General features: G+C 40.7%; 1 pseudogene; it reads right to left on the bottom strand.

Annotated features, from left to right (window-relative positions):
* Window positions 1-4484: 4484 nt before the first annotated feature.
* LOC122659384 lies at window positions 4485-22917 on the bottom strand (annotated as a pseudogene).
* Window positions 22918-24649: the final 1732 nt, after the last annotated feature.

Below are 24649 nucleotides of genomic sequence, written 5' to 3'. Positions count from 1 at the left end.
GCAGGTAGCCTTAGTGTGATAGGTTTTGTTGTAGTGTTCACACTTTACAAGCTCCTTGGGGGAAGCATTGCCATTAGATGTAGGAGTAGGGTTGGAACCAACAACTTGTAAAGCTAATCTATCAACAATAGGAGTGTGTAACATAACAGCCCAATAGGTCTTCTTAGTATGAACCAAAGCAAAAGACTGCACACGGATAGGATAATATTCAAAATTCAATCCTGCCAAAAAATCATAAACACGAATTTTGTCCACGTGTTTGTAATAGACAACAATATAAGCTATAGTAGAAGGCTACAAATGTGAGCAGTGATCTAGTTGTTGTAATGCTCTTGAGGGCAACATAGTATATGGAAACTGATAACTCCTTCTGTGTGGTGTCATGAACCTTCTTGTGAATCTCATACACTTGAGCATCATTCCCTACCTGCCCATAAGTCTCCTTGGCTGCACTCCATATTTGATGGGTTGTATCTAATAATAAGTAGTTGCTGGAGAGGTCAGGTTGCATAGAGTGTAGCAAATAGGACGTCATCATAGCATCATTGGACACCCATCGATCCTGTAGAGGACCAGGGTGTAGACACTGAATTTTGTCACCCCTAGTGATGATGACAATCAGACATTAATGACTGGCAATGTCCCTGAAAACCTACCAGCATCGTATAGCCCAAAAGTGCCCCCGCTCGCCCTGTGAGATGTACATCGTAGCACGATAGCCCCACAGACAAAGCATAGCCCCACCAGGCAGCACCTGCGTGGCCTTGTAAGGCAGCCTCGCGTGCCCTACGTGGTCCCGCAAGGCAGCACCATAGGTGCGGCCCCATAAGGTAGCTCGAAGGGCAGTGCCGTGTGGCCCCATAAGGCAGCGCCGCACCTACCTCACAACCTTGCCAGGCAGCCCTATCGCTCGGCACCGCAGCCTATGCGGCCCTACTGTGCGGTGCTGTGGGCATTGTGCAGCCTTACCGTGCGATGCTGTGAGAGCTCTGCGGCCCTGCCAGGCAGCCCCGCAGGCTCCCAGATCCCTTTTCGCTCTTCCATTGTTATAACCGCACCCCAAACCCTAATATATAATTGTTATGTCATGCCACGTAGGTGAGGCAACAACGTACACTGGTGAATTATTTGCGATGGTTGTCAAGCCAACTCATAAGGTCGTCGACTAGAGCACTGGACTCCCGGTTGAAGAAAGATTCTTTAATCGAGACTGGGGAAGGTTCATGGATGGTGATTTCTTAGATTGCCCTCCTAGCACTAGTCCCAAAAGCGAAGAGGATCACACGGATAACCCGGTGGCCACTTGCATCAATAAGTGGTGCCTCTGTGCCATGTGCATTGATAAGAGACTGTTGTTCGGGGTCCAAAAATTGTGTCTTGATGAAAGGTGAGTAAATACCATAGGCATAGTCCTTGCCCTAACACTCATGTAGTCAGACCCTCCTCGAAGCCCTTAAAGTGCGGGTCAAAACCTATGGCATTTCTTGGCTGATTCAGCCCTTACAGCAGGAACAAATCCATGAACGGACCCAGTGCTGGTGAGTCCGTTCGATTATCCGTTCGAGCTGTCATGGCTGTTTTGGGTAATTTTATGCATGGGACCCACATTCCCATACTCTGGACATAATATCTATACCCCCGAGTGTGGTAGATCCCACCCTTGACCTTCATTTTCCTTGTTGGGCCATATAAGCTGGCCCACAGGGCTTAACTTAGATAATAAGTGAGTTTTATGACTTAAGGGTAAACTAAACAGGGCCTTAAGGCCATTTGCCTTAAATACGACCCTTGGCCTTTATTGGCCATTACTCATTCCAACCACAACCGATTGGGGCATTGAAGAGAAGAGAAGGAAAGGTGGAGAAGGTGGAGAAAGGCTTGAATGCTTGCTAACTTTGGGGGGGTTTACATTAACTCCTACATTGAATTGAGGTAAACACCCTTCTTCTCTATTTCCCTCTATTGTATTTTGGGTTTGGGGATTTTCTAGGCAATGGGTTTTACCTAGGGTTTCACTTGGAAACCAAGGTATGGGCTGAGCTATACAATAAGCCTCACTAATGGGTTCCACCTTCTACATTCAACTCCCATGCAGCCCTATTTACAACCTTGTTGCTGTCCAATGATCCCTCCAACCCTAACCCTAAGAATCGATCAAGGGAGAGACCAATCCATGGATTCCTTAAGACCAATGATGGAACCAGGTATTAATGACCTTAGAGAGTTTCGAACACCCTCTCCTAGGCCTTGTGGCTGATGAATCCCAAGGAAAAGGGCTGGGAGATAAAGACCTACGAAATGCTTGTGTTACCTCGAACAAAACCAGGTATCATGCTTTTATTCGTAGATCCATTCCATATAAATTGGGTGACATGACCGGACGAAACAATGAACGCATCCAAGGATTGATTCCGTCCATGGTTCCGTTCCTCTCGGTAGGACCTTAGTACTGGGTGGAACAACGAACAGAACCATAGGATTGATTCTGTCGATGGTCCCATTCCCCTCGGTAAAATCTCAGTTGTAGACGGAAGGACGAACGGACCTAATGGTAGGTTCCATCCGTAGTTTCGTTCCACCCATTTAAGCTCAGCTGCCTGGGTGGATCCAAGGACGGACTCACCCTATTACCTCCGCCCCTAAGTCCGTTCGTGCTGTGTCATCAGTGACCAACATTTACTTTGGGGGACTTCCCTTAGGGCCCCTCCTATACCTTCTAACCATGTTCACACATCCCTAAGTGATCTAATTAATTCAGGGGAGCGTGTATCAAAGCAATCCTTAGCAATCACACCGAACGATATGTGGACGACAAGTGAGTGGGTTTGGGTTTGCCTATATGCATCTATGCATGTATATATTGTTAATTGCCTCATTATGATCATGTTTGCATTATTGCATCTATTTCTATTTGATACTGATGATATGGATTATGATGTGGGTTGTGTTGGGTTACGGTGTCAGGAAGTATTGGTACTGGAGCCCTAGATTATCGAGACTAGTATCTCGCATGTCATTTTTCCCGTATGTGCCGTGTTGTGTTGGTACCCAGGTGTTAGATGGAATGAGACATTGATACACCCGGATTACCTCTTAACACGATAGGATCCATATAGTATATCTGTTGTTAGGTACAGTTCCCTATGCTACGACCCTTACCAACATGGGTTTAGGTGTTGGGTAACCAGAGCACCTGATACCTATGGAGAGTTAGAGAGGCCAAGTCAGGGGTAGTAATGGTTATCGGTGTCTATCTCTGGGTGGTGATGACTACGGCCGGTGCAGGCTCCAATGTGGTAATTGAGGTTACATTGTGGCATCGAAAGGAAGGACCCCGAATTATCATTGTAGCATATACCTATTGACCTAGTATTGTGTGTTAGGTGATAAATGAATTAATAATGGTATGCATCATAGACTATTTGTGTTGTTGTGTGTATTGCATACCCATCCCCTCACTGGCTCAGTGGAGCTAACCCCTGTGTACACATTCTTTTTAGATGATGATACAGGTAATGGTTGTCTTGCTAGTCTCGAGGTTGAACCCTTGAGATATGATGATATCGGAACTAGGGATCCGGAGGCTGTGATCGAGGAACATGGCGACGGATGCCCGTGTGATGACTATGCCTATGGGCCTTGGTGATACTTGGGACATGGTCCCTATTTGTTAACTTTTGGGCCATGTATAAACATTCATTGTTATACCATATTTTGAGTAACTATGTTATGGTCAGTCGGTAACAGTAACAGAACTTTATTATGTATCATTAGCCGGTTGAACATACTGTAACTACTACTACCTTTAAACGCTTCCACTTATACATTGACATTTGGAAATGTAATATTTATTTCGTTTCTGCACTCTGATATTAATGAGACATTGATGTTAGTTTAGGACTGTGGATTGGGACACTGTATTTGTGATCCTGGTAGCTTAGTGGGATGACATGTATCGTCCCAGGCACTCCTTTATTTATTATTATATTCCTTATCGGGATAGGGGCATGAGAGCATGGTATCAGAGCGTGATGCTATGCACCAACCACAGTTTGGCAAAGACTCTTGATTTACTCTACACAATTAGGGTTAATTTAAAATCTTTCAAAGAAAATAATTGATGTGTGTTCAAACATAGGCTGAAGACTAGCTAGGTGTGAAAGCTGATAACTATAACAAATAATAGGGGGCTACATTGGGAAGAAAAGACTTTATATATATATATATATCTATTCCATTTCAATCAGCTGACCCATACATGAACCTCCCTTGGAGGTGAGTACATCATGCTCGAGACCAAAACAAAACTATAAAATTTTAGCTGATTACACGGAGTCCATACACAAACTGAGAAGTAAAAGTTGAAAACAACAACAATACTATGGGGCCTAGTCCTCCATATCATTGCCTTTGTAATAGAGATATGTATTGATGTCATGTATGTCCTTCTCTATTCTCTCAAACCTCTGGTTGTATGTAGCAAACTAGCCCCGGATGTCAACAAACCCCTGTGTCATATCGGTGTTGAGTTGGGCCATGCTGGTACCCAACTGTCCAATGGCAGTAAGAACTGCACTCATATTTGTGCTCTCTGAACTGGAGGCCCTCACTATGTCCTGCACTGGCTCCACATGCCCCTCCTCATCTTCCTCCTCTTCATGATCCGCCTCACCCTCTGCCTCTGGGTAAACAGGTTCATCATCCCTAAAAACATCATACTGGATATGCATTCTAGCAAGGGCATTGTACCCAAAAGGCTCTTCGAAGCTTTCAGATGCAGCTTCACTGTCAAGGTCCACCCCGAAATGAAGAAAGACTCAAGTGAGTAGCCTCCCATAGGGCAATGTGACCTTACGCTGAGGCTATGAGACTGCTTGTACCATGTGCCTGATGATGGCATAGGGCAGGCATGTCTGCTCACCCACATAGAGAGAGTAGGCCAAGGAGGCTGCCATAAGAGAAGGCTCAGTGTTGTGTCCTTTGACTGGGACCAAGTTAGTCTTGGCAATGTAGGTCAAAACCTGTTGTGAGAGACCAAAGTTAGTGAGGTTCTCTCTATAGGTGTACTTACCATCTGTGAGGACCTCATGTTTGCAAGAAATAATAACCGCAAGCATACAGATCAATCATAGTTATTGGTCGAACTCAAGGAGATGTACGCCACTCTATCTTACTCACTTAAAAGCAATGTAAAGTGAACCAAATTAATTAAAATGTTGGATTAAACTAACGCATCCTAACTCAAAAGCATCTAGCGAAATTACGCATCTAACGAATTGAATTGGCGTCCTAACACATATCCATCTAACCTATCAATACTAAAGTGGATTTGAAGGAATAAATCACAGCCACACACCACAACCACATAAAAAAAACAAAAGAAGAATGAGACTAAGAGATTAGAGAGGTAAAACCCAAAGGTGCTTGAACCGGACTGAAATTGCTTGTTTCTCTACCACACTTGAAATGGTGCTACCAAATCTGAAATTAAAACAAAAATAATTAAATTAAAATCCTAACATAATACAAGATAATGATAATAAATAAAAAAAATAGAATTCCACACGAATGGAAAAAGTAGAGAGGTAGAGAATGAGAATAAAATAAAAATAATGGGGAATTAAAATTCCTAATAGAATGGAGGGATTAGAGGAGATGAGAATGAGATTAAAATAAAAATAATGGAAGAATTAGGAGGTTAAGGAGAAGAACATAAAAATAAAAATAATGGAAGAATTAGGAGGTTAAGGAGAAGAACATAAAAATAAAAATAAGAACTAATAGTCCCTTCTACCAAAGTTAAAAGTGCATGAATTAATTAGGCTTTGCATGAATGTAATTGATGAAGCTTGAAAAACTTGAATAATCCTTGCATGGCTTCCTCTTCTAAATCTCCAAGTCTTCTCACAAACTTAGGAACTTAGACTAGAAAGCTTGAAAATTAAACTAGAATTAAAAGATTACAACCATATTGAAGCATTAATTGACAATAGAGCCTCATAAACCTATTACAACCATTGAACTAAGCTCATAAATCAAACTAGAAACTTAGAAAGCCAAAAATTAGAAGAAGAGAGAAATTTCATTAAGGAATTGAACTAAAAACTGAACTAGAAAATTGAACAATTTACAACCCCAAGGCAATGGGTATTTATAGGGAGAAGGAGAGGAGAAGAGATAAGAGAAGAGAGGGAGGGGGGCTACCACGTTTTTGGGGGCTTCTCTCCCTCTAAAGATCGTGGAGGATGGAGTAGGGTGGAGAGAATCTGAATAAAAAATATTCTCTCATCTCTCTCTTTCCTTTACAAATAAGCTTAAACTCCAAAAAAAAAAGAAAAAATAGAAAGAGAGAGAGATACAAAGCTTAGCTCCCTAAACCTACTATTTTCTAAAAAGTGGACTTTCTAATTTCATTCTTGTGCTTCTTTTTTTTTGCAGGAGTCTTCTCCAAGTCATGTGATCAAGGCATCTTTGACTTTTCAACCTTCCAAGGATAAGGGAATCTTCTCCAAAAGCAATCTATCCATAGGCAAATCCTAAAAATACCCTTGAAGAGTTGGAGGAGAGAGAGAGAGTGATGACTAGGATTCCACTCAAAGAATAAATAAAATACCCAATGTGTCCTCTAGAAAAATCGTGGAGCCTGGTGTGCTCCCTAGAAAAATCGTAGACAGCTTGCATTCTTCAAAAATTGTGGAGGGTAGTGGCAATGTGGGTACCCCCATGTGGATGGCAGTTCTCTCTCTTCAAGATTGGAAAATCGTCAAAATGGTCCTGTACTTGGGAAGTGGCAGCATGGCTATGGGCTTGCACTCCAACTCATTTCTGACCCATTATTCTTTCCTATCATGAAAAGAATAATTGACTGCATGGAGGCCTAAATGGATGCGTAATTGAATTCCGTCACTTCCATCTTGCTCAAAATTTAGTCCTCTTTATAGTCATGGAAAGAAAAATGATGAATTTATGTGTAGATTCGGACATGCAGCTCTCAATAGCTTAGAATAGCATAAAATAGCCAAAAACCTGAAAAGCACAAGAAAACACCAAAGTAACTCTGTCCAAAGTGGTAAAATACATGCTTTATCCCTAAGATTTCACACATAAATGTGCTCATCAGATTCCCCCACACTTGAACGTTACTTGTCCTCAAGTAAACAAAAACCAAAAAACTAATCTAAAATGCAAAAATCCTAACTCACTTTCGTAGGAATCACGGTTGCACTTAACATATGCAACAAGCCTTTGAACCCCTAGGTTACCCCTAGTGGACGAGTTTTGTCTTGTGGGTGTTTGCAGTGAATGTACACCCAAAATTCAATAAGAAAAAGAATACTGCAAATTTTAATCATGGCATAAGTAGGATAGTGCACACAAGCTCTAAAAATGCTCAACTAAAGATCAAGGAGCCAAAGATTCCCCCACACTTGAATTTTATCACCCCACATCAATTCAAGTAACAAGCATGCATCAAGATTAAGGGATCTCCTCATATTTTCTGAACACTACTCAATTCAAGTAACAAGCATGCATCGATGGAACCAAAGACTTAGGCTTTGAGCATTTTTGACCATACTTTCTTTTCAGGCATTAAGGCAAAAGCTTTTCTTTCACAACAGTAAACTCTATTTCTACTCCACTACTGTTCCCTGAATGACATGGTGGAACATACACCAGACATCCAAATACTTGGTAGCTTCGCTTTTTGCATATATCCATAAAGACTTTGAAACATTGATGCAAAAGTTTTTTTTTGAGTTTCCTTCCAAGGAATTTCGAACAAGTTACCCTGCTTCCTAAGGCAACATTGCCCTGCCTAGTCCCAAGGAATTCCACTTTCCTTTCTTGTTTTTTTTTTTTTTCCTTTCTTTTTTTCATTCACTTTCCATTCATTTTCATGCCTTGTCACAAACAAATTGGTCTCAACTACTAGCCAAAAGATCAAAGGGTCCATAAAACACATAGAGGAATCTAGCCATCAAACGAAATAGTACTCATATTTTCCAACTCAGTCCCTTTCACTGGATACATACCAATTATCGTCCTTGAAAAGGGATTTTTTTTTATTGTTTCACATGTTAGGGCACCTAATTCCCTCTTTTTCTCACTTTTCAATCAAATAAATGTATGCACACAACCAAAACTACCGCCACAATTAAAATTCACCAATTAAGTTCACACACCCCCCCACACTTAATTCATGCAGTGTCCTCAATGCATGCAGAAAATAAAGAATAAGGACAAGGGAGGAGATGAGGGGGCTTACCAGATATAATCTACAAAGAGGATCATGAAGAGTCATGAGCTCTCCAACAGGTACTAGGAGCATCAACAGAAATCTTAATCCATGGCCGGTAAGTGTAACAAGAGTTTCAGAACCAGAAAATACACGACCATGAATTTTAGTAAAGTGAGAAATAACATGAAAGTTAAGCACAAATGATAAATACCCAACAAGAAACTCTGTCCACATGGGACAGTGGAAAATGAAAGCACTGAAAAATAGTCCATGTAGACAAATCCTCCCATTCCCTCCCATGGCCAATACAGAATGCATGTCATTTTTGCAAAAACCAACCAGGAATGGATCGCAGTAAACATCAAAAGGATCATGAATATCAGTAACCTCATCAAGATAATCATAAAAAATGGGAGGTTTACTCAAATCAATCCTAGCAATAAAACTATCCGCCCTTTGCATAACTTGGTTTTCCAAATAAGGATGATGATAATATGCTTGAAGAACATTATGACTAACACTATCCTCCTTTATAAAATCATCAAACCTAGGAGGTTTGGACCAATCAACAAACGGGACAATCGTGGTGGAATCAATAATGGAGGGTTTAGGAATGGAGGTAGGGGTCCAAGGGGCTCTAATGGTGGTTGGATGTTCCAGACCTCAGATAAGGTGATATCATCAATACCTTCTAATTCCTTCTTGCAGTCCTGAAATCCCGAATCAAAATCAATCTCAAAGAAAGTCTCAACATCTTCGGGGAATCCCTGAACCACATGTATCTCTTCATCCATATCAAGTTGTCTGCCCAACCTAAACACATTAAAGTCCACAGAGGTATTGCCAAAAGATAACTTCATGAGATCATTCATGCAATTGATTAAAGCATTACTAGTAGCAAGGAAAGGTCTACCCAAGATAATTGGGATTTGGTCCTTAAAATTAGCAATAGGTTGGGTATCTAAGACAATAAAATTCACATGAAAAACAAATTCCCCAACCTTTAATAGGACATCCTCAACCATCCCCTTAGGAACTTTTACTAACCTATCTACTAGCTGAAGAGTAATTTTGGTGGGTTTCAGCTCTCCCAATCCTAGTTGTTGGTAGACATGAAAGGGTAACAGGTTCACACTTGCACCAAGGTCCAATAAGACATGATCAATGGTGGTGTTGCCTATAGTGCAAGAGATGGTGGTGCTTCCAAGATCCTTATGCTTGGCTGCTATTGGTTGTACGATGAGAGAACTAATATTAGCAGCCAAGAATGCCTTTTTGGGCACATTGGTGGTCTGCTTTTAGGTGCATAATTCTTTGAGGACTTTAGCATAAGCAGGGACCTAGGCTATAGCATCCAGTAAAAGAATATTCACTGAACCTGTTTAAAAACATCTAGTATTTTCTCCACAGAAGGAGACTTCTTGCTAACCAACCTATTTGGGAAAGGGGCAGGTGGGGTATACATTCTTTTAGGGGTGGCCTTTTTCACTCTCTCAATAGAATCATCTTTGGTTTCCTCAACCAAATCATCCAAAATTTCTTCAGGTTCATCAGACGAACCAGGAACAGAAGGCACTAGAACGACCTCTTTAGAAGGGGGAGAGACAACATGAGTATAAGATGGTAAAGATTGAGGGATACTACCCTATTGATACTCACAACCACTCCGTAAAGTATATATTGCATTAATCTGACTGGAGGGCCCTTGATGCTGCTGGCCTTGTGCAATATTGAGCGGAGGAGCTTGGGTACCTTGCTGATTTAGAGCCTGATACCTAATATTTGGCTTAGGTTGGCTGGGTAATTTTCTTTTTTCCCTCTTATGCGTGATGGTGATAAGCTGGGTGAGCTATTTCTCCAGATTATTGTGGCTTGTCATAAGAAGGGTCATGGTTTTCTCCAGCTCACTTATTCTTGTTGCTTCTCCTGTATTGGTAAATCCTGGGGGTTGCTGATAAGGTACAAGGAGAGGTGGCCTAGCAGAATTAATTAGAGGTCCTAGATGAGGACGAATGGGAAGGGGGTTAGGAGACATACCTTGGTTTTGTGGTGCAAAGTTGGGCCTTTGGAGACCAAGCTAGCCTTGATGGTGAAAGTTGGATGGGCCTGCTTGGTTCCCTTGATTCCAGGAGAAATTGGGGTGATTTCTCCATCATGGGTTGTAAGTGTTGCTATATGGATCATTTTGGTAGAGAGCACTTACATTCGCAGTGTTGGAATTACCCACAAAGGTGTTGGGGCATTCCTCCAAAATATGTCTAGGTGTATAGCACCAATTGCATATTGACACATGGTTGACCTGATTAACCGGTATAGGCTCTTTAGGGACTACGGACTCTAACCTTTTGATGAGGCTATCTAATTTGGCTTCCTTGGCTGGCACATCCTCAATGAGGTAACCCTTAGTGGTCCTTTCAGCCTCTTGGGAGGATTTTCACTCCCTAGTCTTTTCAGCCAAGTTGGTCAAGAATGTCCAGGCCTCATTCTCATCAGTAAAATGGGTAAAGCCTGTAGGACACATAGATTCTAAAAGTTGCTTGGTCTGAAAGTCTATGCCCTCATAAATAATTTGGCAAAGCTGCCATATATCAATGCCATGGTGAGGGCATTCTAATAGGAGGTCTTTGAATCTCTCCATGAACCTAGAGAAGGACTCATGTGGTTTATGCCTGAACTGGAGTATGTCACTCTTGAGTTTATTGGTCTTCTGAAAAGGGAAAAATTGTCTCAAGAAGACAATGGTGAACTCATCCCATGTAGAATGGAATTAGTTGGCAGTCCATAGAGCCACTTCTTGGCATGGTCCTTCAGGGCAAAGGTTATAAATCGGAGCCTCACTGCCTCATCAGTTAAATTTTGAACCTTAATTAGAACACAAACCTCCTCAAATTCCTTAAGGAAGAGATAGGCATACTCATTGGCCATCCCATGGGAGTGGGGTAGCATGCTAATGAAGTTGGTCTTGAGTTCATAATTGTTCCCTGTAGCAATAGGTAGATTGATGCAAGAAGGCTGTGCAGCCTTGGTAGGGTAAAACCTATCTTTAAGAGTCGTGGGTTATTGGTCACCCATGGTCAAAGGTGGGGTCAAAGGTGGTGGAGAAGGTGATATTCTAATAAGACGGTTGCTTGAATCACGGGTCCACAATGTAGCCACCTAAACAGATATGAGGTCTCCTCTAAAAAAAATTAAAAAAAATAAAAGACTAGAAAAAATCACTAAAAACAAGAGGGAGTCCAAGGTAGATGGTGCATCTGACCCTCAAGAATCAAAACAATGGTTCCAAAGCTGTAAGGTTGCCATATAGGTTGACAGCAAGGGAACCCGTATAGTCTTCAATGGCCTCCTACGGGTGACTCCAAGTGGATTCTGATGTAGAGTGGAGGACTACTATACGTTTCTGTTTCCAAGAGCACTCACTATGTCGCTTTCCTGTTATCAAAGTTGGTCGCCTCCAAAGATAAGTCACATGCCAATCCACCCAACCAAGTCAAGATGCAGCGTCATAGGTAACTTAATCCTATGAGGGACACCAAAAGAGGTTGGGTTTGGGCATATGAAGAACTTTAGATTGGGCACACAGTCTTTGAAATAGAAGAGAAACAAGATGAGGTTTTCAAAAACCTTTTTTTTTTTTAGAAAAAGAAAAAGAGAAAAGAAAAGAAACTAAGCATTCCAAATTACTTAAAAAGCAGAAAAATAAAGTGAACAGTAATCTCCCCAGTAACGGTACCAAAAACTTGTTTGCAAGCAATAAGAACCGCAAGCGTACGGATCAATCGTAGCTATGGGTAGAACTCAAGGAGATGTATGCCACTCTATCTTACTCACTTAAAAGCAATGCAAAGTGAACCAAGTTAATTAAAGTGTTGGATTAAACTAATGATAATTAAACTAACGCATCCTAACTTATAAGCATCTAGCGAAATTACGCAACTAACGAATTGAATTGACGTCCTAACACATATCCATCTAACCTATCAATACTAACGTGGATTTGAAGGAATAAATCGCAGCCACACACCACAACCACATAAAAAAATAAAACAAGAATGAGACAAAGAGATTAGAGAGGTAAAACCCAAAGGTGCTTGAACCGGACTAAAATTGCTTGCTTCTCTACCACACTTGAAATGACGCTACCAAATCTGAAATTAAAACAAAAATAATAAAATTAAAATCCTAACATAATGCATGATGATGATAATAAATAAAAAAAAATAGAATTTCACAAGCATGGAAGAAGTAGAGAAGTAGAGAATGACAATAAAATAAAAATAATGGGGAATTAAAATTCCTAATAGAATGGAGGGATTAGAGGAGATGAGAATGAGATTAAAATAAAAATAATGAAAGAATTAAGAGGCTAAGGAGAAGAACATAAAAATAAAAATAAGAACTAATACTCCCTTTTACCAAAGTTGAAAGTGTATGAATTAATTAGGCTTTGCATGAATGTAATTGATGAAGCTTGAAAAACTTGAATAATCCTTGCATGACTTCCTCTTCTAAATCTCCAAGTCTTCTTACAAACTTAAGAACTTAAACTAGAAAGCTTTAAAACTAAACTAGAATTAAAATATTACAACCATATTGAAGGCATTAATTGAAAATAAAGCTTGCATAAACCTATTACAATCATTGAACTAAGCTCATAAATCAAACTAGAAACTTAGAAAGCCAAAAATTAGAAGAAGAAGAGAGAAATTTCATTAAGGAATTGAACTAAAAATTGCATTAAAAACTGACCTAGAAAATTGAACAATTTACAACCCCAAGGCAAGGGGTATTTATGGGGAGAAGGAGGGGAGAAAAGATAAGAGAAGAGAGGGAGGGGGGCTTCCACGTTTTTGGGGGCTTCTCTCCCTCTAAAAATCATGGACGATGCAAGGTGGAGAGAATCTCAATAAAAAATATTCCCTCATCTCTCTCTTTCCTTTACAAATAAGCTTGAACTCCAAAAAAAAAGAAAAAATAGAAAGAGGGAGAGATACAAAGCTTAGCTCCCTAAACCAGCTATTTTCTAAAAAGTGGACTTTCTAATTTCATTCTTGTACTTCCTTTTCTTTGCAGGAGTCTTCTCCAAGTCATGTGATCAAGGCATCTTTGACTTTCAACCTTCCAAGGATAAGAAAATCTTCTCCAAAAGCAATCTATCCATAGTCAAATCCTAAAAATACCCTTGGAGAGTTGGAGGAGAGAGAGAGAGTGATGACTAGGATTCCACTCAAGGAATAAACGAAATACCCAATGTGTCCTCTAGAAAATCGTGGAGCCTTGTGTGCTCCCTAGAAAAATCGTGGACAGCTTGCATTGTTCAAAAATCGTGGAGGGTAGTGGCAGTGTGGGTCCCCCTCATGTGGATGGCAGTTCTTCTCTCTCTTCAAGATTGGAAAATTGCCAAAATGGTCCTGTACTTGCAGTAGATCTCCACCATTGATTAGAAATACCTTCTTTGATGTAAAAAATACCCTTGGGAAGTGGTAGAATGGCTATGGGCTTGCACTCCAGCTCATTTCTGATCCATTATTCTTTCCTAGCATGAAAAGAATAATCGACTGCATGGAGGCCTAAATGGATGAGTAATTGAATTCCATCACGTCCATCTTGCTCAAAATTTGGTCCTCTTTACAGCCATGGAAAGAAAAATGGTTACTTTACCTGTAGATTCAGACATGCAGCTCCCGATAGCCCAGAATAGCATAAAATAGCCAAAAACCTGAAAAGCACAAGAAAACACCAAAGTAACTCTGTCCAATGTGGTAAAATGCATGCTTTATGCCCTAAGATTTCAGACATAAATGTGCTCATCACCTGATATAGATGCTTGTAGGCTGTCTTGGGAAGACATGTATTGGGGTCCCTTCCTGGAGGATGGTAGACTTTGTTCCCTTTGTGTGATACATCGAGAACCCCTCCTAGCTCTACCTCATCAAAGGAGATGGGCACCCCCTTCACAAAGGAAGTGATCCTACGCCTCACTTCGCCTTCGTAGATGAGATCTAGGTTGGAGTAGAACTCTTTGATCAATGTAGAGTGGTAGAATGTGGGGAGGGAGAGTATGCTGAACCACCCCAATCTTTCAAACCTTTGCCCTACCTTGAAGGCAATTACCTCATCCACCACAACATCCCTCCCTGCGAGGATTTTCCTACTATGGAGGAATTGATTGAATATCCCCTCGGCCTCCACGGATACGAATCGATTCGCATTGAAAGGTGGGGGTGGTGGTGGCATAGCTGGGGCATTTCTTTTTCCCCTAACCATATTGACAGTCTACCTATACCACAAGATGACAAAAGAAACAGAACATGTTGAGTTAGTTGAGTAAAACATGAACCATTAACAATAAAATGAGAATTTACAAGTTGCATGGGGTACAATGAGATCTTAAAGGTCTATCACATAACCAATCCAAATACAACACAACAAAAGGGGATTTTAAATTCCTTAACAAGTCTAAATAAGAACAAGGGACACAATTGAATGTGAACAAAAAAAATACATACATACATATATATATACCCTCGGGTAGTCGATGATAAGGTTTGCATCTACGTTCAAGACTACTCGGGAATAACCCTTGTGATCTTGTGATATGATGCAAGCTTGTCATAGATCCTTCATCATTTAATAGTTCTCGGAGATCAAATTTGAATTATCACAAGGAGATCTAATCAAGGAATTCTCAACGACCTACCTTTTCCTCATACAGAGCACCTCTCATCAAAATTCTATCATTGTCCCATTATTTACATAGTGCATCCTTTTCCAAGGGACAGTCGAGGCTACATTTTTCAATACACTAATCTAAATGGATATGCGACGTGTAGCGAGGGACATTCGAGGGGCAATCGAGGGATAGATAGAATTCTTCCCCTGATCAGTATTCTGTATTAAGAGAAAGTATGTTGATGGGATTTCCACTTTGGACCTCAAAAAGCTACGAGGTTAGTCTGTGGGGAATCCTAATCATATATGGTCTAATTTCTTACATGATGCATGCAATAGGTAGGCTGATAGGACAGAACAAGGTCACCATTGACAGGACCAATATACCTATCACTCATGATAGCGAATTACGGATACGTGGTTCTTTTGATATACCTGGGGAATAAATCACGCGATCTCAGAGTAATCAAACTAGTGCCCTTTTTTAGTAGCGGAGTACCCCACGACACACTAGTGAATACCCTCGTCAGTAATTCTTGACCTGTATAGTAAATATCAAGGGTTGTGACTTCGACCGCGAATTACCCATGACTATGACTAACCACGGGGCTGTGTGTTCCCATGAAGTGTTGTGTGTGCAAGATAGTGGTGCAAGAAGCGGGTATCATCCGATCTCAGAGTACTTAGTATGATGTGCCCCATTTCCCCGAGGGTAGAGGCACAACAAGGAATACCCTCGTCGTTTGATTTTACATCGAACACGATGCATGATACAGTTAGTATAATAAAAGGGGTTAGCCAAACATATTTCAATCAATCAATGCAGAAGGGAGAAAATTCTTGCATTCAATGGTAGCATCTAGTATGAAAAGCTAGGCCTTTGTCCCCAAGGGAGTTGCCACTGTGAGGATCCGTTCCCTTTTTTGGCACAGCGCTTAGCAAGCGCGCGGAGCCGGGGGTTTATGGGGTTAGTGCTACTCAGTTGGAGGGAGAAGGAATGCATCTTCTCAGGAGTATGGTTTAATTTATCAGGGAATGGGGGTCATACAATAAAATGAAATGGAGTTGCCACCTAGGATTAGGACCTAGGACCCATTGGTGTAGCCCTAGAAGGGCTACGAGACTTCAGTTGGTCTGGTTAGAGGTTTGAGGTAAGTAGTCAGGTTACGAGAGTGGGAAGTGTTAGACACCCACTTCGCCTGGATAAATCGATCGTTCTGCTAGATGTTTGTTTTTGAATATTCTTCCTTTTATGATGTCCTATTCCCACATGTATGGCTAAATAATGATGCACAAACTATTTATTTAATTAAACTATGTTACACTAACTACTATACACTACACGAGAATATTTGAAAGGACTACATTGTACTAAAAAAAATTAATAGAAGAAATGTATACCTGTTATGCTTTAAATAAATGTAATTAAGTAAAACAGACGTCGTCCCCCAGCTCAGGTGGAGGCAAAAGATTGACTTTGTCTCTTCGTCAGATAGAGTAACGGCTTGCAAGTGTCGAATCTTACGATCTCGAACAGAATAACGGTGTTCCAAGTCTTTGGAAACTAGGGGCTCAAAGGCCAAACATAGTGGCTATGCCATGAGAGGTTTCCCGAATTTAGGCAAGAAAGGGTCAAGGAAGCCGGACTCGAATAGCTTGGACTTCGGACAGGGGGATGAGGCTCAAAGGCTCGAAATTGGATTGGGGAAGAGCCCCTAAACAAGGAAAACATGGAAAAACTAGAAAATTGGAGCTCTGGGGGTGCTCCCTCTCCCACAAACTTCGCTCATTCAAATGAGGGGGGTTACCCCCTTTTTATAGGCAAATGTTGTGTTCGGCAGCGCCGTGGTTGATGAGCACATTTATGTGTGAAATCTTAGGGCCAAAGAGCATGCATTTTTATACTTGGAACGGAGCTACTCGAGGTTTTTGTTTGTGTTTTCAGGTTTTAGGTGAACTCTTGTGAAAATGGAGCAAATGATGCTAAGGAGCCATTTTTAAGCTGTTTAGTGGTGTTTGGCAGTTGCCGAAAGCGCCCAGGAGTCGAGAAAATCATGTTTGGATTGAGCACTGAAAGAATCATGCCAATTAGTCAAATTTGAACCTGAGTATAGTGGGCCCCTTAGCATAATTTTGAGGTGTTAAGAGTATGAATGTATAGCCCATCGAGTCAGCTTCGCAACGGTTCAAATGACACTTAATTTCGAGTTGAAACGAAGAAGTTATAGCCGTTTTTGTAACGAAGCGCGAAAATGGCATGTAGGGCTTTATTTATAATTATCGAAAATCGATCGGGGACAAAGTAAAGCGGAAGTTCGGATTCGAGGGGCTTTAGCATAATTATCAAAAGGCTCTGGAGCAGTCCAACTTCAACTTGATATATCTTGGGCTCCTGAACTCCAAATTGGACGAAATTTGGGTTTATTTTGGGTGATTTTTCGCAAGAAATGCAATAGTGAGGCCTATATAAGCACCCCATGCTCTACGTTTTTTTGTGAAGGACAGAATGGGTAGTTTATTTGTTGAGTGGAAGCCTAGTCATCACTTTCTCTCTCCTCCAACTTTCTAAGGGCACTTTTGGAATTTTACTATGGATAGATTTCTTTTGAAAAATGTTCTCTCATCCATGGAAGGTTGAAAAGTCAAAGATACCTTGATCTCATTGCTTGGAGAAGACACCTACAAAGAAAAGGAAGCACAAGTTTAGAATTAGAAAGTTACTTTTTGAAAAATAGAAAGTTTATGTAACTAGGATTTTTATCTCTCTTACTTTCTAGTTTTCTCTTTTTTCTTGGGATTCAAGTAATGTAAAGAACGAAGGAGAAGAGAATATTCTTTTCTTCTCTTAGGGAATATTTCTCCTACCTCTTCTCTCTTCCCTCTTCTCCTCTTCCCCCCATAAATACCCCTTGCCCTTTGAGTTGTAACTAGTTAATTTTTAGTTAGTTCTAGTTCAGTTTTAGTTCAATTTTTATGCAATTTTTAGTTCAATGCATTAATGAAATTTCTTCTTTTCTTCTTCTAGTTTTTGGCTTTCTAAGTTCTAGTTTGATTTCATGCTTTCAATTCCATGGTTGTAATGCTTTTGATTCATGCTTTAATTTTATGTCTTCAATATGGTTGTAATAATTCTAGTTTAGTTTCAAACTTTCTAGTCTAGGCTTCTAAATTCTAGTGAGAAGATTTAGAAGACTTGGAAGAGGAAGCCATGGTAGGATTATTCAAGTGTTCAAGCTTCTTCAACTACATTCATGCAAAGCCTAATTAGTTCATGCAATTCAACTTTGGTAGAAGGGAGTATCAATTTCTTATTTTTATTTTTGTGTTTTTCTTCTTAACCTCTTACTTCTTTTAGTATCTAATTTCTTTTTCTTATTCTCTACCTCTTTCTTCTTCTAGTAGTTTTATTTTAGGGTTTTTTACAATTACCATCCCAAAATATTTACTATCTACTATTACCCCCCCAAAAAAAACTTTCACCCCCTCTGATGCATACTAACCACTAGCTGACCCCCACCGTTACATTTCCGTAACGGTGGGGGTTAGTTGTGACAGTGTGCCGTTGTCACAAATTTTCTAGGACCAAAATGCCCTTTTGGGGTGGTAATTGTAAAAAAAAAAAAAAAAAAAACCCATCACCGTCCACCTCCTCCTCCTTCTTCTCCTTCTTCTTCTTCCTCCTCTGCAACCCATCACCGTCCTTTATTGATAACTTCCATGGCTTCTTTGAAGCGACCAGCTCGACCAAGAAGGTCTATCACACATCCATAGTGCTCAATTTGAGGCTCAATTCCATAATCTCGAGTCATGGAAATGAAATAATTACAACCTTCCTCCACCAATCCACCATGAGTACAACCATTCAACAAACCAACAAAGGTGATACCGTCTGGATGAACTACACCTCCACAACCAATCATCTCCTCAAACACAGCAATTGCACTTTCACTTTACCCATGGAGTGCAAGGGAATTGATCATGGAATTCCAAGAAGTCAATCTTCTGTCTGATGTCTCATTAAAAACCCTTCTTGCTTCCTTTAAACTCCCACATTTACCATACATATCCACATGACCATTTGAGACAAAGGAATTGGGGCCAAGGAGGTTCCTATAAATGTATCCATGAATCCATTTACCTAGCTGAAGCATGCCCAAATGACCACAAGCCGACAGTGCGCACACAACAGTAACTTGATTTGGCCTCTCATCCCGACCTGTTAGAACGATCATTCTTCTTAAGAGCGAGATTGCCTCTGTAAACAGACCATTCTGAGTGCACCCGGCTATAACAACATTCCAAGATGGAACATCTCTCTCAGGCATATCTTTGAAAAGCAAAATAGCGTTTCCAATCTGTCCAAGCCGTGCGTACGCTGACATCATAGCCGTCCAAGACACGACATTTCGTCCACTCATTTTGTTCACTCATTTCGTCGAACAACTCCCGCGCGGCTCCAAGGTCCAAGCATAACCTTGAATAAGAATCAAGCAGAGCAGTTTGCACAATTGGTACCCACCAAAACCCGATCTCAAAATCTGGGCATGTATTGATTTAGTCCCCTGTGTTTCAGAGATCCCCGAAGAAGATTTTAAGACTTGGGGATAGATAAAATGATTGGGCTTAGAACGACCACAAAGGATCATAGTTCGGTACAAGAGAAGTGCCGACCTGTGATCTGGCTTGGAAGCGTAGGCCATAATCATGGCGGTGTAGAGGTAGACATTGGGGGAATGAAGGTGATCGAAGATGAAACAAGCATAGTCGAGGTCGGCAATGGTGACAGCACAGAAGCGAACAAGCTTGAAAGCATAAAACGGAGTCTGGCCATGGCCAATGGTTAGAAGGAAGGCCTGGAGCTGCTTGAGATGATTGAGATGAGTACATTTGTCCAACACATACAAAGTGGTTATGAATCTGCTTGAAGATTAAAGAAGAAAGAATCCCTCGCGAAGAGCAGTCACTTTCAGTAAAGGACGGTGATGGGTTTTTTTTTTTTTTTTTTTTTTTACAATTACTACCCCAAAAGGGCATTTTGGTCCTAGAAAATTTGTGATAACGACACACTGTCAAGACTAACCCCCACCGTTACGGAAATGTAACGGTGGGGGTCAGTTAGTGATTAGTATGCATCAAAGGAGGGTAACAGTTGTTTGAAAGTTTTTTGGGGGGTAATAGTAGATAGTAAAGATTTTGGGGTGGTAATTATAAAAAACCCTTTATTTTATTAGTATTTTCATCTCCATTAATCCCTCCATTCTATTAGAAATTTTCATTCTCCATTATTTTTATTTTCATTCTCATTCTCTATCTCTCTAATTCAATCATGCTTTTAGGACTTTTATTTTTTTTTTATTCACTATTATCATCATGCATTGTGGTAGGATTTTAATTTAATTACTTTTGTTTATTTTTTAGATTTGATAGCGCCATTTCAAGTGTGATATCAACTTCAATCCGGTTCAAGGTTCAATTAGTTAGTTCTATTTCTTTGATTTTTAGTTTTTGATTGTGTGGTTGTGGCAATTTAATTCCTCCAATTTTGTCAATCTGCGTTAGATGCATAATAGGTTAGATGGATGTGTATTAGGCCGTAGATGCTTGTGAGTTAGGATCCTTTAGTTTAATTGTCATTAGTTTAATTCAACAATTTAATTAATTTGGTTCACTTTGCATTACTTTTAAGTGAGTAAAATAGAGTGGCGTACATTTCCTTGAGTTCGACCCGTAGCTTACGGTTATTATTTTGTGCAAACAGTGGTAAATATGCGGGGCCGCGGCAAAGCAAAAATGGAGGAAAACTCAGATTCTGGGTGTCTACGGGGCCGCACGACAGGGCCACACGACAGGGCTGCGACGCCGCATGGCAGAGCCATGCCGCAGCGTGGCAGGGCCGCAGCGCGTGCACGCAGTGCCTTGCAGCAAGGTCGTGTAGGCCACAACGCCGTGTAGCGGGGCTATGCAGTGTAGGCACTGCTTTGCGAGGCTGCGACCATGATGCTGCCTCTTGAGGTTGCGTGGGTTGTCTAGGACTTTTTTTGGGGTCACGTGCATGATGTACGCTTTTATGGGGATGGGAGGAGATGTTTTCTGATACAGTGTTTGGTTTTTGGGGACATTGCCAGTCTTCTGCACGTACTTGTCGTCATTGCTGGGTGGGTGACAAAATTCAGCATCTGTAATAGGAATAATTCAATCCAAAGGGATACAGTAGTGTAAAAGAACAATATGTAAACAGAGATAGTATAGCAAGTATAGGTATAGTACAATACAACAAGTAGAGCTACACAAATACAACAATATACAACGCAAGTCAACTAGTAGTGGGCCAGTAACTACTAAGACAAAGGTAGGAATAATTCAATCCAAGAGGTACAATAATGTAAAAAAAAAATAATATGTAAATAGAGATAAACAAAAACAATTGCTGCAATACAAGTGGTAAAGTGGAAAAGGTTCTGGCCAACACAGGTAGTCAGTTTGCATAGAGACAACAACAGAACGACTTTTGTGATCAGCTAAAAAACACTACACAAAGCCAGGGGGTCAATCCTGTAACATTCAAGGATATCTCTAAATCCCAAGGCAAAGACACCCTCTTCCTCTGTTAGAGAATGTCGGCGATGATTGGTTTCACCTTCGCTAGCTACTCGGGCTGTGGAATAAAAATGGGGAACTCAGGGTTGGGATATAAGATTAATCAGGGTGTGGATAGGATTTAACTGGGTTGAGATAGGATTTTAGGAATAGGGTTCACGAATGGAGTCAGGGCTAGGAAAGGGGTTAATAGTTGGGAGTGTTGCTATAGTTAAGGGATTTATCTAGAGAAGGTGGGAATGAATGGATCAGTCCTTAGTGGGGGATTTGATGAGGAAGTCGGGGAGTGGGAAGCAGGAGACACAATCTAGATTTTACTCAAGGGAGAGGAAGTCAGGGGTGAGGGAAGTAGAAAATAAATAAATAAATAAAATCTGGGGTGGGAGAGTCTGGGGAAAATCTGGGGTGAGAAGTTTGTGTAGAGTAGTCGGAGGTATAGATTGGCGGTAGGGAAAAATCAGAGAATTTCGGGGTGGTAGGGTTGTGGGTTTTGTTAACACATCTAGTCATGTTGATATCATTGGTGATGCTTAACAATGATTTTTTTTTGCAATTCTGCCCTCTAGTGGCATTTTGGTAATTATTACCATTTTGAGCTGGATTGCACTTTTGATATTTGGAATATCTCATATATGTTTTGTTAATATGTTTCATCATGTTTGATATCATTGGTGATGTCTAACTATAATTTCTACAAGTCTGCTCTCCAGGGGCATTTTGATAATATTTACCATTTTGAGTCGAAATACACTTTTGGTATTTGGAATACCTCATACATATGTTGTTAATGCATTTAGCCATATTCAGATCAGTGGTGATGTTTAGACATAGCTTTATTTACATTTTATGCCTTTATGCCCTTCAGGGGTATTTTGATAATTTCAATTATTTTATGTTGGTTTGCATATTTAATGTCTTACGATGCATGATCATGATATTTTGATAGTAAATCAACCTTGCATGTTGTTATATGAGACCTTATTTAGAGAGAATTTGTAAACCTTAGCATCTAACAAGAAGGACCGTTTCCTCCGGGCGGAGTGGGGTGCGTAAAATCTTCCATTTCCATAACCTGACCTCTTTCCCATTCTCTGACCAGATCATATGGAATCAATCGTAGTCCTATCCTCTAACCAGCATTTGGGCTACCTATTTAGGGTTCTAGGCCTTTCACAACCTAGGTGGCGACTCCCTTTTGTTATTTTTAATTGTGCTTTCCCCGCACCCACACCATGATTCATAAGAGTGAACCACAACACACCATCTTTTGACATTCAATTCAAGCCGTTAAGGAAAAGGGACATCAATGCTGTGAGGCATCATGAGCAACCCCCGCAAGGGTGCCTGGTTGGTGTGCATTGTACCTACAACGGGATGCTCGCACCACATCCAGGAAGAGTTATAGTCATCTTCACGGACTTATTAATAACATTGATTGGATACGAAATTTCTCTCTATTTAATGAATCAGAGAATAAAAAATCACAAGAACTCACGATTTCAATCCAATTTAATGATTTGATTTCTATTTCTAGCAGCGCATGGTGGGGTGGGCAACGCGGGATGGGGCGATATTTTTCACAACAAAAAAGCTTTCAGTCTCTGCAATTTCACTCAAGCCACACTTCTCAGCAAACCCAACTCCACCTCTTTCATGGTATAAAGTAGCAAAATATCTATGCTGAAATTGTTTATTTTCTTGTTCGTTTCGTTTCTGTAATGCAATTTTGTATGTTTATTTATTTTATTATTGGGGGTCAGTGGAGCCCAAATCGGTCCGATTTCTTCTACTTCTCTTACAACTTCAACAATGGCTCTCTCAAGGCCTGTAACGAAGGAAAAAAACTAGCCATTAGGGTTATTCCACCACCAGAAACGGACAAGTGGGCTTCGTCGTCAGAACTTTCACTAGAAGCTGCATCATCGCCGATCTCTGGTGGAATTGTCCCATCCACTCCAGCTTTCCGGTGGTCGTTTCGTCTTCATCAACATCAAGGAAGTTCACCAAGTCCGGCACCGAGCGTAATCCAGGGGTTGAGGGGCTTGAGGCAATGGCGATGGCGGAAGTAGTTGGGGAGGTGGAGGTGATGGTGTGGTTGAAGTAGTTGGGCACCTAAAATGACCTTTTCATAAATATTGGGTACCTGAGGTGTAATTTACTATAAGGGTAAAATAGATATTTCCATTTAAACTCTAACAGCAGACTAACACTATCAGGTTTCGGGGGGTGTCAAGTAATTGTTTCAAACGTTGGTAATCGTAAGCAAAATGGCTATAGTACAGGGGGTGTCCAAGTAATTTACCCCAAATATGCACTAATCCTCCACTAAACAACAACATCATCATGGAATCTAGAGCATGTACACTCGTACCGCCAAACCCCATTCAATGATACATGTTTGTATCAGAGCGTCTGTGTATGTGATCGGAATCCGCAAAATACGATTAAACAATTTAATCAAATACATTATTATAATTTATCATTTTATGTGAAAATATGCTTTGCAAAAACCTTTTAACAAAACAGTGCAGGATCCTGATTCAAATTCGACCATCCATAAACTAACTCCCCTTGAAGTTCCTCAATCTACCAGTGGAGACCATGTTGAGTGACTCTTTCACTCACATAATATTTACGCATTCCCAGAACATCGGCTTTGGTTCTCTTGAACCGTAGTCATTGGTGAACCAAAAAATATGCTCATATCATGCAATGACAAAGCCCTCTCAGGTACTGGGTCTCGGTGACACATGTCTATCCCAAACCTACATCTGGCAGTAATACATGAGGGAATCGACAAAATAAGATGCTTCGCCAATACACACATCAACATATACGAACTCGCATTGTACCCCAACATCAAACATGTCTAGGCATACCCAATGCGACGACCATATGATAAGGGCTGCTCAATCCAAACCCTAGTCGTGACTACCAATTTAAAGTAATACTAATGGACATACATTGTGTTGCGTCAGGAAATCGTAAAGGGGTCCCTCGAGTGCCGTACCCTACAAAAGGACCAAGGTGACAAAGGAGAACCGGTGTGGTTCTGGCCTAGGACTCTCCGATGCCTAAGTTAAATCTTCCTAAGCAAACAGATGAGTGAATAGAATTCCAAATGATTGATGGAGTTGAATA

This window comes from Telopea speciosissima, chromosome 4, assembly GCF_018873765.1.
Source record: "Telopea speciosissima isolate NSW1024214 ecotype Mountain lineage chromosome 4, Tspe_v1, whole genome shotgun sequence".
Classification (NCBI taxonomy): Eukaryota; Viridiplantae; Streptophyta; class Magnoliopsida; order Proteales; family Proteaceae; genus Telopea; species Telopea speciosissima.
This window is presented reverse-complemented; position numbering and strand designations above follow the sequence as displayed.